Below are 20136 nucleotides of genomic sequence, written 5' to 3' on the forward strand. Positions count from 1 at the left end.
CACACACACACACACACACACACACACACACACACACACACACACACACACACACACACACACACACACACACACACACACACACACACACCTTATATACACAGATGCTGAATGCCTCAAATCTTTAGCTTATAGAATTAAGGGCTTTCGTGCTTTATTTTGGCCATACATCCCATTCCCTTCAGATCCCATCTTTACTTCTCCCTGGCCTCTGTTACTCACTGTTTCCTACTCCACTGTGTTGGAGAATGGAGTCAGATGGATACTTCTAAGCTGGGGTGTTGGTTTGCCAGGGAGTTTGGCACAGAAATAATTACCTGTCTCTATGATCAATTACCTGATTACTCACCAGAAACACACAGGATGTCTGATGAGCGCCGCTCAGGCTCAGAGCACTGGGCTGGGGAGGAAGCCAGGACTGGTGGTTTTCACTGTACACACACACACACACACACACACACACACACACACACACACACACACACACTGAGGAACGCACGCCCACAGACAGACACACACACACTCACACCCGCATGGGCGGACATACATGACCACACACGGGGAAGCACGGGCGTGCATGCAGACGCACACACATACACACATCCACACAGCAAAGATCACATTCTCCCTGGTTCCCTAGACAGCTCAGTGAGATGCGGCCAAAGACACACAGATGCCTGTCAGGCAACTCAGGAATACAGAGAGAGGGAAATAATTCAGAATTAGCCTGACAGAGATGCTGGAAAAACAGCCCTATCTGAGCTCATGGGACAAACTGTGCCTGTAATATGGGTTATAGGTAATGTGGTGATGTTTTTGGGAGCGTTCTACAGCCGTTTCTTTCATACATTGTGAATTATGAATTATCACACAACCACCGATGCTCTCATAACACAGTACAGTCATTTTACAGATTTCATTTGAATAAGATATAGAAAAATAATAAGAGAAACACTGTTACTATATATGATTCGGTTTCTACTGCACATGCCGTGATGCAAAAAGTGCCCCCCTGTCACGTTCTGACCTTTATTTCCTTTGTTTTGTATACATTTAGTATGGTCAGGGCGTGAGTTGGGTGGGCAGTCTATGTTTGATTTTCTATGATTTGGGATTTCTATGTTTCGGCCTAGTATGGTTCTCAATCAGAGGCAGGTGTCATTAGTTGTCTCTGATTGAGAATCATACTTAGGTAGCCTGGGTTGCACTGTTTGTTTGTGGGTGATTGTCTATGTTAGTTGCTTGTGTCAGCACAGGTCTCATTTGTAGCTTCACGGTCGTCTTTGGTTTATTGTTTTTGTTACTCTTTTGTATAGTGTTGCAGTGTTCAGTGTTCTCTCTATTAAAATTCACTATGAACACATACCACGCCGCATTTTGGTCCTCTGATCCTTCTCTCCTCTCCTCTTCAGATGAAGAGGAGGAAGACCGTGACACCCCCATCCTATGCAGTCAGAGAGACTCATATGCACCTGGAACTCTGCTGACGTCAGTAACTTTCAATCACGTCTCACAAACAAGCTCACATGCGCACACACACACACACACACACACACACAGACACACACACACACAGACACACACACACACATCCCTCCACATCACGGTCACACACCCCAATGGAGAGAAGGTGCTGCCATCCAATGAGAGGGTTTACATCTATTACCTATGGCATAGAATCACTATCCTCTAAATGCAATTTTAAATATCCTGCCAGCATAAGGAATGTGAAATAAGTTTTCCCCTAACCAAAACACAGTAAGGGTGAAAAACATTTACTTATGTACTGAGTAATAATTGTTCTCTCGTCAGCATGGAACACACCACACAATCTGTTTCTTGGAATCACACTATAATAATAAAAACCCAGGCTTCACTGAGAACAGACTCACTCATGTTATCCGATATGGTTGGCTTTGATGGGCCTTTAAGATTCTTCTACCAAATCACCACACACACACACACACACACACACACACACACACACACACACACACACACACACACACACACACACACACACACACACACACACACACACACACACACACACACACACACACAAAGAAAGCTCTGCTTGGGGGCACTCCCAGTCACAGCTATGAATAGTGTTGGTTGGTAGAGAGAAGCTGTCTGCTTTCATATGGAGCGGTGTGGTGTGCCAGCTGAGTGGCAGGGAAACACACATGCATGCGTACACACACACACACACACACACACACACACACACACACACACACACACACACACACACACACACACACACACACACACACACACACACACACACACACACACACGCTCACACACACAGGGAAACCATTATTTCTTCCCCACCGCCAGGCAGACAGATACTGAATACATTAACATAGAGCCTGCCTTATTGTTATTATTCCACATTCAGGTTTACACAATAACAAATACGGATTCACATATAGAAGGTACTGTAAAGCATACATTGACATGTATCATTTTATTTTTATCTTTATTTAAAGTCATTGGGAACGTATTATCTTATAAAATACCGACTTGATTAACCCTGCAGCAAAGCTGACAAGTGACACTCAAAGCAGAACCTTCAAAAAAATGCTACTTACAACGCATAACATTAAAAACACAGGGACACAATGAATAACTACTGACTCTAAAAGCAGTCACATGGTTGGATAACCTCAGTTATGTCAGTAATGTGCAGTGCTGGGGAGCATTTGTAGGCCTAGTGGATGTAGTAAACTGCTTTTTCAATGTAACTGTAGTTAAGTTAACTATATATTTTTAAGTAAAATATATGATTTTTTTAGTGTAGCTTAACTTCTTCCCCAACACTTGTAATGTGGATGTTATGGATACAGACATTCAGTCATCTCTGCTGTCGAAGAAACCATATTGACCTTTTTTCACCTACAGACAGTATCTCAACTTCCCATGTCACCGTGAATGAAGAAAAGCAGATTGGAAGGACCTCAACACAAACCAGATTATGGCAGTTTTGCTAGGTTGAGATAAAAAAACACATTCAAAACACATACCAACAACAACAAAAAGTACTTCAAAAAACAGTGTCCAACACACCATTAAAGTGACATTGAGGAACAGTGGGCTGTCTTCCGGTGAGTTCTAGTCATGGTCGTAAAACACCCTATGCCACGCTCTCCTTTGAATCCTGGTGTGTGACACCGCTTTATGGTTCCATGAGTTATGACAGAGAGGAGAGCTAGATATATCTTAACATGAGATCCCTCTCCTCCCTTCCTCCTCTCCTCCTCTCCTTCCCCCATTTCACACTGATAACTCTCCACCACTGGGTCCTTCTTGCATTGGATGTATTATATTTCCACCAGGACCCCTGTTCAGGGTACCATGACATCACATGTTATGGAGGAGATTTTTTGTTATGGTGGAGATTTTTCACAAAGTACTCAACAAGCTTTCACAATCTCACTGCAGAATTATACGTTCATCCACATTCTCCAAACATCTGTCCTGGAAATTACCACCAGAGACACCTGAAGTCAATATTAAATTAATCATTCTTTATTATCAGCAACCTGGAGAGGTTCCAACAAACTTAATGGACCAAAGTACAGGTCGGTCGAGGAGCTCCGCCGGGGCAGTTCTCTTATATACTGCTTACACAGACAAGTTATATTTGCATGATTTAGCTTATTCATTATTCATAATGTATTCATCATTAACGTTTGGTTCATGCATGTGACCGGCCAATACCTCACAAGGCTTCTTATCTCCAAGCTGAGACTTTGAAACTGAGACACCCCTTTCGGTTCTCAAAACAATGTTCTGGGCGTACTGCCAAATTGCTTATACTGATAGTGAGGATTCCTCCAAGGCCCGATCAATCAGTCACTTGCATGAACCCAGTCGAATTGATTATTAGAAAAGCACAAACATACAATTTTTCTGTGCGATAATTATTATAAAATTTTATGGTTATTTTGGTTATTGCTTAAACCATCAAACAAACATAAAACTTTCCTTCACATATCAAATTTCGAAGTTTGGAATAGGGCTAAAACCAAAAATAATAAAACTAGTGTTTACGACTGGGATCAAACACGCAACCTTCTGATCCAGAGTCCATCCACCACCCCCGGACATAATGCCCTGGCAAAACCCAAGCCTACTTCTGGCCTCAGGACATTGATCGAAGTCCAATTTCGAAGTCAATCTTGAACGACCTGGCTGAGCAACTACATAGTAATTACATCTCTCCGATTACTGTGCTTTGAAAACACCATACCTTCATGTGTAAGGACTGAACATTCTGTGTTTTTTTTATCATATAGAAAATTGTCGGTAACACCCAAAGGTTTTTCATAAGCATTTTCTACTCTACTGATGTGGTTCAATATTGTATTTCAAGTAAAGGCACTTTAGTCTGCTTAGTCTTTCCTGTCTTTGCACTGTGACTTGTCTTTTAAAGACTTTCTAAAGGCACAAATTAATCTGTGATAATTACCTGGGTTGACTGGTATTATTATCAGGGCTCCTCTATCTAGGGTGTTGGTTAATTATGCAAAGACAGGGGAGGGGGATGGATGGCTCAGTCTCCCCGCACACCACATGCAGACACACACAAAGTCACACACATGCCACCGCACAGCTCCCTGGGACTTCTCCGCCTGCTTTGATTCCTGACACTGAGGTGGAGCTGAGGGCCTGCCATCGCAAAAGAGAGGAGGAGAGAGGGGGGGAATAGAAAACATAAGGCAGAGAAAGGTAGAGAGTGAGAAAGAGGGGAGAGATAAAGAGAGGGGAGAGAGGGGGAAAGGAGAGAATGGGGGAAAAGAGGAGAGAAAGTGAGAGAGCGAGGGAGGGAAAGAGAGAGAAAGGGGGAATAGAGACAGAGAGAAAGACAGAGACAGAGAGAGAGGGTAAGGGGGAGAGAATGAACCCACCTGATAATGTATCTCACAGTGGTTAATTCATCTTAGAGCTAGTAGCATTAGTTCGCTATATTTTTCTCCCCAATCCAATTGGTAGTTACAGTCTTGTCCCATCGCTGCAATTACTGTACGGACTTGGGAGAAGCGAGGGTCAAGAGCCGTACGTCCTCCGAAACACAACCCAGCCAAGCTGCACTGCTTCTTGACACAGCGCCCGCTTAACCCGGAAGCCAGCCACACTAATGTGTCGGAGGAAACACCATACACCTGGCGACCGTGTCAGCGTGCATTGCACCCGGTCCGCCACAGGAGTTGCTAGTGCGAGATGGGACAAGAACATCCCTGCCGGCCAAACCCTCCCCTAACCCGGACGACGCTGGGCCATGGGTCTCCCGGTCGCGGCCGGATTCGACAGAGCCTGGACTTGAATCAGGATCTGTAGTGGCACAACTAGCACTGAGACAGAGCCTGGACTTGAATCAGGATCTGTAGTGGCACAACTAGCACTGAGACAGAGCCTGGACTTGAATCAGGATCTCTAGTGGCACAACTAGCACTGAGACAGAGCCTGGACTTGAATCAGGATCTCTAGTGGCACAACTAGCACTGTGATGCAGTTCCTTACACCACTGCGCAACTCAGGAGGCCTAGTTCACTAATTAACAGTTGGTTTGAATAAAGGCAAGTAGATTTTAATAATCAAACAATGTACTTTTAACAAATGCTTAGAGCACCAAAGAGTTAATAGCAGTAGGTAATATAACCATATAATATGATTAAAGTAAATGTCAGATATTATAATAACAATTTTGCCAGTGGTATTAAGAATGGTTGAGTCAAAGCTTTGTTCAATTTCAATATCAACTTGACCCAATTCAACTTCACCACCAAGCACCACCCCATAACCGCAGTGTAACAGTAGGCCCAGATGAGTTCTGCTGTTCAATTTACATTTTTACATTTGAGTCATTTAGCAGACGCTCTTATCAAGAGCGACTTACAGGAGAAATTAAGGTTAAGTGCCTCGCTCAAGGGCATATCACCAGATTTTTCACCTACAGTAGTTGGCTCGGGGATTCAAACCAGGGACCTTTCGGTTACTTTCCCAACTGCCTGACTTCTTTTATGTTCCATCCAGACACTCCAACCATGTGACCCCCAGACAGACACACGAGTCACAACACAGCTGATCACTGAGGCCAGGTCTGACCATACATAACATATCTGGAGCAACAGGACCAGGGGAATATGAGTCCTGGGGCGGGGGTGGGGACCTGGGACTGATTACTCAACCCAGTGACACGGGACAGGCAGCTGCATGTGCAGATCCCCCCTATCCTACACTCCCCATTGGTTCTGCCTTATTTTTCAACAGGAGCCACTGGAAGTGGATGACACAGTTTCAGGGCTTTGTGCACTCCTCAATTATAGATGGGAAAAGTGACACTGTGACAGCTGTACCTGTCCAGAGAGAGAGAGAGGAAGGGGAGGGGAGAGAGACCGAGGAGTGAGAGAAAGAAAGAAAGAGAGGAGAGAGTGTGCAATGATTTTTACTTGATAAACACAGTCTCCACTCACACAGAGACAGACACACACACGCACGAACACACACTCCCTCCCCTTGTAAAGTGAAATATGCCTTTAAAATGACGGGAGGATGGGGGTAATGAGGAAATGATGCACAATCCTTGACATGCTTTAAATAAGATTATCCTCCGCACCTGCCTGCCTGCCTCACCAGCCCAGTCTCAAGTATCAGCTCCTGGACCAATCCATTTCCAGACTTAAGGGCTTCTGATTCACACACAAATGCGGACACACACACACGCACGCACACACACACGCACGCACACACACACACACACGCACACGCACACGCACACACGCTTGCACGCACACACACACACACACACGCACGCACGCACACACACGCGCACACACACACACACGCATACACACGCGCACACGCTTGCATGCACACACACACACACACACAATCATTGATTATATTAAAAACCATCACCTGCAGCCATCCCACTTAGAAACAGAGAGAGCACTATTGTGGTGCAGCTTCCATACATTTCAATGGGACTGGATGTGAAGTATATTTGGATATGCTGCCATCCATGAGAATCATTAGAAATGGTCCCTGGCGGAGTCACGCTGATATTTGAGGAGACAAGCCAGAAGAGCAGAGCTCACAGCAGGCCTGCTAATGAAATACAAAATATCTAGAGAGAGAGGGAGGGAGGCGCTATACCATTGCAGCCCACACACACACACACTCTCTTTCTCTCTTAGAGATGTGTAGGTCTTGATTTACTTCAGTGGCCTGTGATTTTGCAGCAACTGGATCCCCTTGCCTGTTATGGCTTGATCCATGTACTGTGTCTGCTGTAGATGGACCCCATGCCTCCACTCTTTCAGTGCATCTCTCTCTCTCTCTCTCTCCTTCCTCTCACTTAGCCCTGCTCTCACACAGCTATAACATCCCTTCACATTCACTTCAGAACCAGACAGAGAGCCTCATTGTTTAGCATTAGGAGTCTTTACGCTAACAAAGGAAGACATGTTCTTTGTGCTACTGTGTTATTATTCTGTAATATATAAGCTAATAACATATATGCCTATAATATAAGCCTACATATTTCACATTTCACACGCCCATTTGAGCAGCATGAGCAGGTAGCCGAGAGAAAGGAGGGTGGTAGGAGGGAGAGAGTGGAAAAGTCCCAGACTAGAATTGTCAAAACCACTCATACAGAATCAAAATAATCTTTAACTTAATGTCACACATCTATTTATTTGCATATTACATCAATCAAGATTTCAGTGTTCACGTCAATGTCAATGTGCTGGGGTTTGTAAAAGTGCTCCAGTCTGTAGTCTAAGGCTCCATCATAGTCTCCTTTGCTAGTCTCCTCCAGCCCAGGGGGTTGTCAGACGTGTGAGACCAGAATTCCTTTACTGTAGCTAGCTACCGCAACACATTCCATCACTGAAGATTGAGAGGGCGTTAGCAAACAACATTGTATCCAAGTGAATGCCTTAATTAGGGGCTTAAGATGTGCACATGCTGTGTTTTGAGCCCGCTGTTGGTGTGTGTGTATGTGTGTGTGCGTGTGGGAGTGTACAAGTGTGTGGATGTGTGCGGACCACCCTGTCCAGCCCAGATAGAGGAGTAAAAGGTTAAAGCCCACAGCTGGAGGGGCAGGCCTTGGGAGCTCAGTCTGCCAGATCGCACTCACAGCTCAGTGGAGGCAGTCAATCACACATACACACTGTGCAGCATCTACATAGCCCATGCAATCTGAAACACACATACACACACACTCACTGGCTATTGATTTCCTACTGACAAATGCATCTCAGCAGCAGCAGACTGCATTACGTTGGAATAACGGGTTCACCTCACAGTGAAATACTTACTTAAAAGTCCTAACCAACAATGCAGTTTTAAAAAAATACAGAAAAAAACAAGAATAAGAAATAAAAGTAATAAATAATTAAAGAGCAGCAGCAAAATAACAATAGCGAGGCAATATACAGGGGGTACCGGTACAGAGTCAATGTGCGGGGACTCCAGTTATTCGAGGTAATTGAGGTAATATGTACATGAAGTTAGAGTTATTAAAGTGACTATGCATAGATAACAACAGAGAGTAGCAGCAGTGTAAAATAAGGGGGCAATGCAAATAGTCTGGGTAGCCATTTGATTAGATGTTCAGTAGTCTTATTGCTTGGGGAAGAAGCTGTTTAGAAGCCTCTTGGACCTAGACTTGGCGCTACGGTACCACTTGCTATGCGGTAGCAGAGAGAACAGTCTATGACTAGGGTGGCTGGAGTCTTTGACAATTTTTAAGGCCTCCCTCTGACACTGCCTGGTATAGAGGTCCTGGATGGCAGTAAACTTGGCCCCAAGTTTACCCCAAGTGATGTACTGGGCCGTACGCAGTACCCTCAGCAGTGCCTTGCGGTCGGAGGCCGATCAGTTGCCATACCAGGCAGTGATGCAACCAGTTGGGATGCTCTCGATGGTGCAGCTGTAGAACCTTTTGAGGATCTGAGGACACATGCAAAATCTTTTCAGTCTCCTGTGGGGGAATAGGTTTTGCCGTGCCCTCTTCACGACTGTCTTGGTGTGTTTGGACCATGTTAGTTTGTTGGTGATGTGGACGCCAAGGAACTTGAAGCTCTCAACCTGCTCCACTACAGCCCCAACGATGAGAATGGGGGCATGCTCGGTCCTCCTTTTCCTGTAGTCCACAATTATCTTCTTTTTCTTGATCATGTTGAGGGAGAGGTTGTTGTCCTGGCACCACATGGCCAGGTCTCTGACCTCCTCCCTATTGGCTGTCTCGTCGTTGTCGGTGATCAGGCCTACCACCGTTGTGTCATTGGCAAACTTAATGATGGTGTTGTCCATGCAGTCATGAGTGAACAGGGAGTACAGGAGGAGACTGAGCACGCACCACTGAGGGGCCCCTGTGTTTAGGATCAGCTTGGCGGATGTGTTGTTACCTATCCTTACCACCTGGGTGTGGCAGGTCAGGAAGTCCAGGATCCAGTTGCAGTGGGAGATGTTAAGTCCCAGGGTCCTTCGCTTAGTGATGAGCTTTGAGGGCACTATGGTGTTGAAAGCTGAGCTGTAGACAATGAATAGCATTCTCACATAGGTGTTCCTTTTGTCCAGGTGTGAAAGTGCAGTGTGGAGTGCAATAGAGATTGAATCATCTGTGGATCTGTTATGGCGGTAGGTGAATTGGAGTGGGTCTAGGGTTTCTGGAATAATGGTGTTGATGTGAGCAATGACCAGCCTTTCAAATCACCTCATGGCCACAGACGTGAGTGCTCTGGGTCGGTAGTCATTTAGACAGGTTACCTTAGTATTCATGGGCACAGGGACTATGGTGGTCTGCTTGAAACATGTTGGTATTACAGACTCAGACAGGGAGAGGTTGAAAATGTCAGTAAAGACACTTGCTAGTTGGTCAGCGCATCCTCGGGGTACACATCCTGATAATCAGTCTGGCTCTGTGGCCTTGTGAATGTTGATGTGTTTAAAGGTCTTACTCATATTGGCTGCGGAGAACGTGATCACACAGTCATCTGGAACAGCTGATGCTCTCATGCATGTTTCAGTGTTACTTGCCTCGAAGCGAGCATAGAAGTAATTTATCTCATCTGGTAGGCTTGCGTCACTGGGCAGCTCTCGGCTGTGCTTTCCTTTGTAGTCTGTAATAGTTTTCCAGCCCTGCCACATCTGACGAGCACCGTAGCCGGTGTAGTATGATTTTTCTTAGTCCTGTATTGACACTTTTCCTGTTTGATGGTTCGTCGAAGGACATAGCAGGATTTCTTATAAGCTTCCAGGTTAGAGTCCCACTCCTTGAAAGCGGCAGCTCTAGCCTTTAGCTCAGTGCGGATGTTGCCTGTAATACATGGCTTCTGGTTGGGGTATGTATGTACAGTCACTGTGGGGACGACGTCATCGATGCACTTATTGATGAAGCCAGTGACTGATGTGGTGTACTCCTCAATGCCATTGGTTGAATCCCGGAACATATTCCAGTCTGTGCTAGCAAAACAGTCCTGTAGCTTAGCATCTGGTGCTTCCTGCTTTCATTTTTGCTTGTAAGCAGGAATCAGGAGGATAGAATGATAGTCCGATTTGCCAAATGGAGGGCGAGGGAGAGCTTTGTCTTACTCCACGGACAGAGCTATTTTCTGTGTGTGGAGTAAAGGTGCTCTAGAGGTATTTTTCCCTCTGGTTGCACATTTAACATTCTGGTGGAAATTTTGTAAAACAGATTTGTTTCCCTGCATCAACGTCCCCGGCCACTGGGAGCGCCGCCTCTGGATGAGCATTTTCCTGTTGCTTATGGCGGAATACAGCTCATTGAGTGTGGTTTTAGTGCCAGCATCAGTCTGTGGTGGTATGTAGACAGCTACGAAAATTCAGATGAAAACTCTCCAGGTAGATAGTGTGGTCTACAGCTTATCATGAGATACTCTAAGTCAGGCGAGCAAAACCTTGAGACTTCCTTTGATATCAGGCACCAGCTGTTGTTTACAAATATACATAGATCGCCACCTCTTGTCTTACCAGAGGCTGCTGTTCTATCCTGCCGATACAGTGTAAAACCCGCCTGCTGTATGTTGTTCATGTCATCGTTCAGCCCCGACTCGGTGAAACATAAGATATTACAGTTTTTAATGTCCCGTTGGTAGTTTAATCTTGCTTGTAGGTCATCGATTTTATTTTCCAATGATTGCACGTTGGCCAATAAAACGGATGACAGTGGGAGTTTAATCGCTCACCAATTAATTCTCAGAAGGCAGCATGACCCTTGCCCTCATTTTCTCCGTCTTCTCTTCACGCAAATGACGGGGATTTGGGCCTGACCCGGGAAAGCAGTATATCCTTCATGTTGGACTCGTTAAAGGAAAAAGCTTCTACCAGTTCATGGTGAGTAATCTCTGTTTTGATGTCCAGAAGTTATGTTCGATCATAAGAGATGTACAAAATAAGCAAAAGTTCAAACGCAGTTTGTTAGGAGCAGGCAAAACGTCAGCCATTCTCTCCGGCGCCATTTTGTATGGTACTGGTTTCTTGTAGACATAAAAGGAATACAAAATTGTACTATACCATAGCAAAACTCCAATGCCGTGTGGCCACATAACCATAGGTAGTTTCCCAGAAATTAAACATTCAAAGTATGATAAAGTAATTAATTTATTACAGAGTAATAAGTTCCATCACTGAAGATTGAGAGGGTAGGCAATTTAATTCCTACAGGAATGTAGTGTAGGTTCACAGTCTTGCTACTAGTGTAATGAATACTCAGGGAGAAAAAGGTGTAGATTCACGCCCAGAGCGCGGCAGATGTTTATTAAGCCTTCACAGAAGGCAGGAATCGTGGTCACAGGCAGGCAATGGTCAAACACAGGTAGTCAGTCAAAAACAAACAATACTTCACAACCATACAAACAGAATGAACTGAACTAAATAGGGAACTGATGAGACCAGGTGAAAAACGAACACAGGTGAAATCAATGAACAAAACTGAAAGACAGGGCTACGTTCCAGAACACAAAGAAACATGGCTACGTTCAAAGTCACAAAGAAAAAGAACACAAGGTTGACTAAGAAAAGAAAAGCAGAACCTTACAACTAGTAAATGTTTTCCAGGGGAGAGAATTCTCTGTGTGTGTCTAGGAGCGGGAGCAGAAGGGGGCTGGGGAAATAACAAACGTCTGTTATCTTGTAGGGATATCTCCCTCAGTCTACAGCTCAGGAGAATAAATATAGAATATGTTATACATTTCATACAGTAATCTTATAACAATATTATAACATAATAATTGATGGGATATATTGGTGGGATATAGTGGCTGATTTATATTTACAGTGTGTTTGCTAGTTTCTCCATGTTTGTTGCAACGACAGTGCAGGTGACAGAGCAGACTGTTCAATAGTGATTTTATTGTTATTAGTGAGGCTCATAAGCCTCCTGTACAAATTAAAATGTACATTCATAAAAGGTTGTTAGTTCATGAAAACAGTGGTTACTTCAGATAACAGTTTCTGCTTTGTAAACACATTATACTGTGAATGAGGTTGTCGTGGTACCTGGTGCGCAGTCTGTTTGATACAGCTATTGGACATGGCAAAGTCTACATCATCCTTTTGCCATCATACATTTCACTCCACTTATTCGACATAAGATATCTGTAGGATGTAACATAACTCTGTTCGTAACTCGCGTGTGCTTCCTCTATGAAGAACATAGCAGATGTTCATAAGTAAAGGATTATGGAGAGTGACTAAGATGTCTAAATAGAGGAACAGAAAAAAACTGAGGCAGTTAAAATAACGTTTTTTCCTCAACATGGCAGGTTGCTAGATCCTATAGCGCTATAGAGCACAGCTCAGCAGCTTGTGCTGCATTGGAAATTGTAATGAGCTTTGTTAATCAATGTGAGATTATCTACTTAGTGAGAGAGGAAAACAACTGGTATTCATTCGACTGGTGGACAGGCACACACACACACACGCACACACACACGACCGTGTGGTCAAAGAAACATCATTAGGAAGTGTGTACTAAACTTCAAATTAACATTCATAAAATATTGTTTGATAATTAAAACAGTTGTTGTGGTTACTTCAGATAAGAGTTACTGCTTTGTAAACAAATGATACTGTGAATGCGGTTGTCATGGTATCCGGTGCGTAATCTGTTTGGCACAGCTATTGCACATGAGCATCATGGGACTCTCTTGGGTATTAGTATGCAACTCAGTTGGGAAAATGTTTGGTACTCACATGGGACTTGAGTTGAAGTTGTCTTCAAAACAGCTTATCAAAATTTCCACAATCCATCTCCACAAGTATCTTTTTAATTCAGCAAGGCATTAATCAAACACAACAAATTGCATACTTTCAGTTCATATGTAATAAAACAAGTATATTGGCACTGTATTTTGGCACATCTGTATGTACTATGATAATGTTATCAGAGCTGATTAAAATCCAGGTGGAGGAGGATATATCCCCTGGGGGCTTGGGGAGAGAAGCTGAAAAGCCTGTTTATATCATCTGCATCCAGTCTAATCCATCACAGTGTGTGTGTGTTTCGATGTGCGTCGTGTCTGTGCACTCCAGGGCCCTGGGGAATTGGTACTCCTGCCCAGAGAGGGAAGACGCCAAAGTCTGTTGAGTAAACATGTTTTCATTAAACAAAAACAGAGAGAGAGAAAGAGAGAGAGAGGAAAAGGGAGTGAGAGAGACAGAGGGAGAGAGAGAAGGGGTGAGAGAGGAAAAGGGAGTGAGAGAGACAGAGGGAGAGAGAGAAGGGGTGAGAGAGGAAAAGGGAGTGAGAGAGACAGAGGGAGAGAGAGAAAGAGAGAGAGAGGAAAAGGGAGTGAGAGAGACAGAGGGAGAGAGAGAAGGGGTGAGAGAGGGGTGAAGATCTGTTTAGGTGATTTACACTCGCTAGTGTTTGTATTAGGACATGAACAGTCTCCTCTTTTGGTCTTCTTTTCTACGGGTGTAGCACTAACAGGCATCATATACCCCCTTCACACCGCTGTAAATCCATACCAACAGAGAGATTACATCATAGTTAGCAGTGGATGTTACTTTAACATAACATATACTGTACATGGGTTTCAGAATAACAGAGGCAAATACACTCCTACATACCACACCTCACTTCCTTTCATCAGCTTTAAAAGCGTAATTATGAGATGTGGATAATAAGAGAGAGAGGTATATGGATAAGCAGTCTGTCATCACACCTCCCTGTCTTGACCTGTCTCTCTTCTTCCCTGGCGGTGCAGCAACACAGTCACCGGATAGGGGTGTAGTGTGTATGGCAGCAGGCATCGCTGCTCAGCCTGTTTGAGCTGTGGTCCTCCCACTCCTCTGGGCCTCGCCGGGCCACACAGCACTCATCTGCTGCAGTAATTAAACACAGCGCATCACGCAAACACACACACACAAACACACAATTTCTCCCTCTCGCACACACACACACACACACACTAATCACAGATAGGAGGATACCCACCCATTACAGGCCAAATTAAAGTAATCAATTGAGGTGAGTGACCAGTAGCAAGAGAGAAAAGAGAAGACCGCAGGCAACTTCCTACAGTCCAGTCCAGACTACTTCAGTCTGCTATCTGTGTGTGGGCCACGTCAGCGCAAAAACCACACTAGAGCCATTACTATTGACAAGACTCTATCAATCAAGCAGTCAATAACTCACCATGAGAGACATAATCTGCATTCACAAAATCTGCCCCACAACTAACAGCTAGCACATAACGTTCTGAGAACCATATGTTGAGATATGGTGATGCTTATTTTGCAATACAACTTTCCCATAACTTTCTGGGAATGGTGCAGGATAGTTGATTGGCTTTGGAACATTCTCAGCACATTTCAAATCAAATCCCCCAAAAATCTATTGGTCACATACACGTGTTTAGCAGATGTTATTGTGGGTGTAGTGAAATGCTTGTGTTTCTAGCTCCGACAGTGCAGTAATATCTAACAAGTATTATCTAACAATTTCACAACATGTACCCAATACACACAAATCTAAGTAAAGGAACGTAATTAAGAATATATAAATATATGGACTAGCAATGTCAAAGCGGCATAGACTAAGATACAGAAGAATAGTATGGAATACAGTATAAACATATGAGACAAGTAATACAAGATATGTAAACATTATTAAAGTGACTAGTGCTCCGTTTATTAAAGCGGCCAGTGATTTCAAGTCTATGTCTATAGGCAGCAGACTCTAGGTGCTAGTGATTGTTACGTTCCCCAGTTTCTGTGTTGTAGTTTGTGTAATTGAGTGTGTTTCAGGAGATGGCTTCCTGAAATCCCCCAGCAGCTGATTGGTCGACTCCACGATTAATTGGAGAGCTGACCCCGCCCCCCACCCCGGTGATGCGTTGGGCAGACCGCACCACCCTCTGGAGAGCCCTGCGGTTGTGGGAAATGCAGATGCCATGGTGATACAAGTGGTGATACAGCCCGATAGGAGGCTCTCAATTGTGCATCTGTAAAAGTTTGTGAGGGTTTTTGGTGCCAAGCCAACTTTCTTCAGCCTCCTGAGGTTGAAGAGGCGCTGTTGCGCCTTCTTCACCCCACTGTCAGTGTGGGTGGACTATTTCAGTTTGTCAGTGATGTGTACACCCAGAAACTTGAAGAGATTCACCTTCTCCACTGTGGTCCCATCAATGTGGATAGGGGGGTGCTCCCTCTGCTGTTTCCTGAAGTCCACAATAATATTTTGTTGACATTGAGAAAGCACCTGGCACCACACTCACAGAGCCCTCACTTCCTCCCTGTAGGCTGTCTCGTCATTGTTGGTAATTAAGAGTACTACCAGTGTTGAGGATCAGCGAAGTGGAGGTGTTGTTTCCTACCTTCACAACCTGGGGATGGCCCATCAGGAAGTCCAGGACCCAGTTTCACAGGGCGGGGATCAGACCCAGTGTCACGCCCTGAACTGAGATATCTGTTTTCTTTATATTTTGGTTAGGTCAGGGTGTGACTAGGGTGGTACACTAGTTTTTGTATTGTCTAGGGTTTTTGTATGTCTAGGGGTTTGTAGGTACATGGGTATTCCTCTTGTCCAGATGGGATAGGGCATATTTACAGTCCGAAGGAAGAAATCGAGGCAGCGAAAGCGGAACGGCGACATTACGAGGAGTTAAACAAACGAGGCAAGCACGAGAGGCAACCCCAAAACATGTTTTTTTTTTTTTTTTGGGGGGCACATGGGGAGATTGGCTGAGTCAGGTTGGAGACCTGAGCCAATCCTCGTGCTTACCGTGGGGAGCGTGTGACAGGTCAGACACCGTGTTACTCAGTGATGCGCACGGTGTCCCCAGTTCGCATTCATAGCCCGGTGCACTCCAGCTCCTCGCATTGGCCAGGCTAGAATGGGCATCCAGCCAGGACGGATGGTGCCGGCTCAGCGCTCCTGGTCTCCAGTACACCTCCTTGGACCAGGATATCCTGCGCCGGCACTGCACACTGTGTCTCCGGTGCGTCTGCACAGCCCAGTGCGTCCTGTGCCTCCTCTCCGCACTAGCCCTGAGGTGCGTGTCATCAGCCCGGTGCCACCTGTGCCGGCACCACGCATCAGACCTCCAGTGCGCCTCCACAGTCCACTACGTCCTGTGCCTCTTCCCCGCACTCACCCTGAGGTGCATGACTTCAGCCCGTACCACCAGTACCGGTCCCACGCATCAGGCCTCCAGTGCGCCTCCACAGTCCAGAGCTTCCGGCGACAGTTTCCAGTCCAGAGCTTCCGGCGACAGTTTCAAGTCCGGAACCTTCAACGACGGTCCACAGTCCGGAACCTTCAAGGACGGTCCACAGTAAATAATAAGAATGTATGCATACCATGCTGTTGCTTGGTCTGATCCTTATAACGAACGTGACACCCAGGGCCTCGAGCTTGATGAGGAGCTTGGAGGCTACTATGATGTTCAATGCTGAGCTATAGTCAATGAACAGCATTCTTACATAGGTATTCCTCTTGTCCAGATGGGATAGGGCAGTGTGCAGTGTGATGACGATTGCATCGTCTGTGGATCTATTGGGGCGGTAAGCAAATTGAAGTGGGTCTAGGGTGTCAGGTAAGGTAGAGGTGATGTGATCCTTGACTACTCTCTCAAAGTATTTCATGATGACAGAAGTGAGTGCTACGGCAATTGTAATTTAGTCCAATTAACTTTGCTTTCTTGGGTACAGGAACAGTGGTGGTCATCTTGATATGGAGACAGCATGTGGGGACAGCAGACTGGGATAGGGAGAGATTGAATATGTCCGTATACACTCCAGCCAGCTGATCTGCGCATGCTCTGAGGATGCGGCTAGGGATGCCGTCTGGGCTGGCAGCCTTGCGAGGGTTAACACGCTTAAATGTCTTACTCACATCAGACACGAAGAAGGAGAGCCTACAGTCCTTGGTAGAGGGCCGTGTCGGGCACACTGTGTTATCCTCAAAGCGGGTGAAGAAGGTGTTTAGCTTATCCGGAAGAAAGATGTCAGTGTCCACAACGTGGCTGGTTTTCCTTTTGTAGTCTGTGATTGTCTGTAGACCCTGCTACATACGTCTCGTGCCTGAGCCGTTGAATTGCGACTCCACTTTGTCTCTATATTGATGTTTTGCCTGTTTGGTTGCCTTGCGGAGTGAATAACTACACTGTTTGTATTCTGCCATATTCCCAGTCACCTTGCCATGGTTAAATGGGGGGGTTCGCGCTTTCAGTTTTGTGCTTTCAGTTTTGCGCGAATGCTACCATCTATCCACGGTTTCTGGTTAGGGTACGTTTTAATAGTCAAAATGGGTACAATATCTCCTATACACTTCTTGATAAACTCAGTCACTGTGTCAGTATATACGTCAATGTTATTCTCTGAAGCTACCCGGAACAGATCAAAACAATCTTGAAGCGTTGATTACGATTGGTCAGACAAGCGTTGGATAGTCTTTAGCACGGGTACTTCCTGTTTGAGTTTCTGCTTATGGGAAGGGGGGAGCAAAATGGAATTATGGTCAGATTTGCCAAAAAGAGGGTGGGGGAGTGCCTTGTATGCATCCCGGAAGTTGGAGTAACAGGGGTCAAGTGTTTTAGTAGCGTGAGTCCTACAGTCGATATGTTGATAGAACTATGGCAGCCTTTCCTCAAATGTGCTTTTTAAAAATCCCCAGCTACAATAAACGCAGTCTCAGGATATGTGATTTCCAGTTTGCATAAAGTCCAGTAAATTTCTTTGATGGCCGTCGTTTCCCATGCTTGTTCAATGAACCATAAACAATGAACATGCACCTGAGGAACGGTCACCTTAAGGGGGGATATACACGGTTGTGACTATAACCAAAGAAAATTATCTTGGGAGATAATATGGTCAGCATTTGACTGTGAGGTATTCTAGGTTGGGTGAACAAAAGGACTTGAATTTCTGTTATCACAACTACACCATGAGTCATTAATCATGAAACATACACCCCCGCCCTGCTTCTTCCCTGACAAATATTTAATCCTGTCAGTTCGATGAACTGAGAACCCAATTGGCTGGACCGACTCAGACAGTATATCCCGACAGAGCCATGTTTCCGTGAAACAGAGTATGTTACAATCCATGATGTCTCGCTGGAAAGAAGCCCTCACCCTGAGCTTGTCAACTTTATTATCCAGAGACTGAACATGTATGAGTAATATACTTGGAAACGGTGGGTAGTGTGCGTGCCTCCTAAGTCGGACTAGAAGACCACTCCGAGTACCTCTTCTTCGCCAACATTGTTTTGGGTCAGCTTCTCAAATTAGTTCAATTGCCCTGGTGGGTGTGAACAAAGTATGCGCTTTGGGAAAGTCGTATTTCTGGTCGTAATGCTGGTAGTGCTGGTGAGTTACCGCCGCTCTGATATGCAATAGTTCTTCCCGGCCGTATGTAATAACACAAAATAATTCTGGGCTAACAATGTAAGAAATAATACATTTTTAAAAAATACTGCAAAGTTTCCTAAGAGCGAGAAGCGAGGCATCCCTCTCTGTCGGCGCCATTTCTTTGTATTTCATTTCTTCAACAGAATGTTTCCTAAAAGTTCAAATATGGTTACATTTAATTAACATTTTGGTAATGTTCTAGGAAAGTTCTCCAACTGGTTTGACATTGGGAATGTTCTGAAATATATATATATTACTGAAGAAAAATATCAACAATTTCAAAGATTTTACTGAGTTACAGTCCATGGAAGGAAATCAGCCAATGTAAATAAATTAATTAGGCCCAAATTCATGGATTTCACATGACTGGACAGGGGTGCAGCCATGGGTGAGTCTGGGAGGACACAGGCCCAACCACTTGGGAGCCAGGCTCCCTCCCTGGGGAGCCAGGCCCAGCCAATCAGAATGAGTTCTTCCCCACAAGAAGGCTTCATTACAGACCGTTTCATCAGTTGTCCAGGTGGCTGGTCTCAGAGGATCCCGCAGATGAAGAAACCGGATGTGGAGGTCCTGGGCCGGCGTGGTTACACGTGGTTGTAAGATCAGTTGGACGTACTGCCAAAATCTCTAAAATGACGTTGGAGGTGGCTTATGGTCGAGAAATTCACATTCAATTCTCTAGCAACAGCTCTGGTGTACATTTCTGCAGTCAGCATGCCAATTGCACGCTCCCTCAAAACTTGAGACATCTGTGGCATTGTGTTGTGTGGTCTTTTATTGTCCCCAGCACAAGGTGCACCTGTGTAATGACCATGATGTTTAATCAGCTTCTTGATATGCCACACCTGTCAGGTGGATGAATCATCTTTGCAAAGGATATACTGTATGCTCACTAACAGGGATGTAAACAAATTTGTGCAAAACATTTTTGAGAAATCTGCTACTTTTACTTCAGCTCATGAAACATGGGACCAACACTTTACATGTCATGTTTATATTTTTGTTCAGTATAGTTCAGTACTTAAGCATAATGTTTCCTCACGGTTCTATTTAAAGTCATGTTCTCAAATAGTTCTGAGAATGTTAAGAAACAACGTTCTATTGTGGGAATTACAGTACTTCAGCATAACGTTTCCTACCGGTTTCCTCGTGGTTCTATTCAAAGTAATGTTCTGACATTGTTCCGAGAACGTCTGAGAACTTCATTGTTCCGAGAACGTCTGAGAACTTCATTGTTCTTTGG

The sequence above is a fragment of the Oncorhynchus tshawytscha genome, linkage group LG09 (genome assembly GCF_018296145.1).
Source record: "Oncorhynchus tshawytscha isolate Ot180627B linkage group LG09, Otsh_v2.0, whole genome shotgun sequence".
Lineage (NCBI taxonomy): Eukaryota > Metazoa > Chordata > Actinopteri > Salmoniformes > Salmonidae > Oncorhynchus > Oncorhynchus tshawytscha.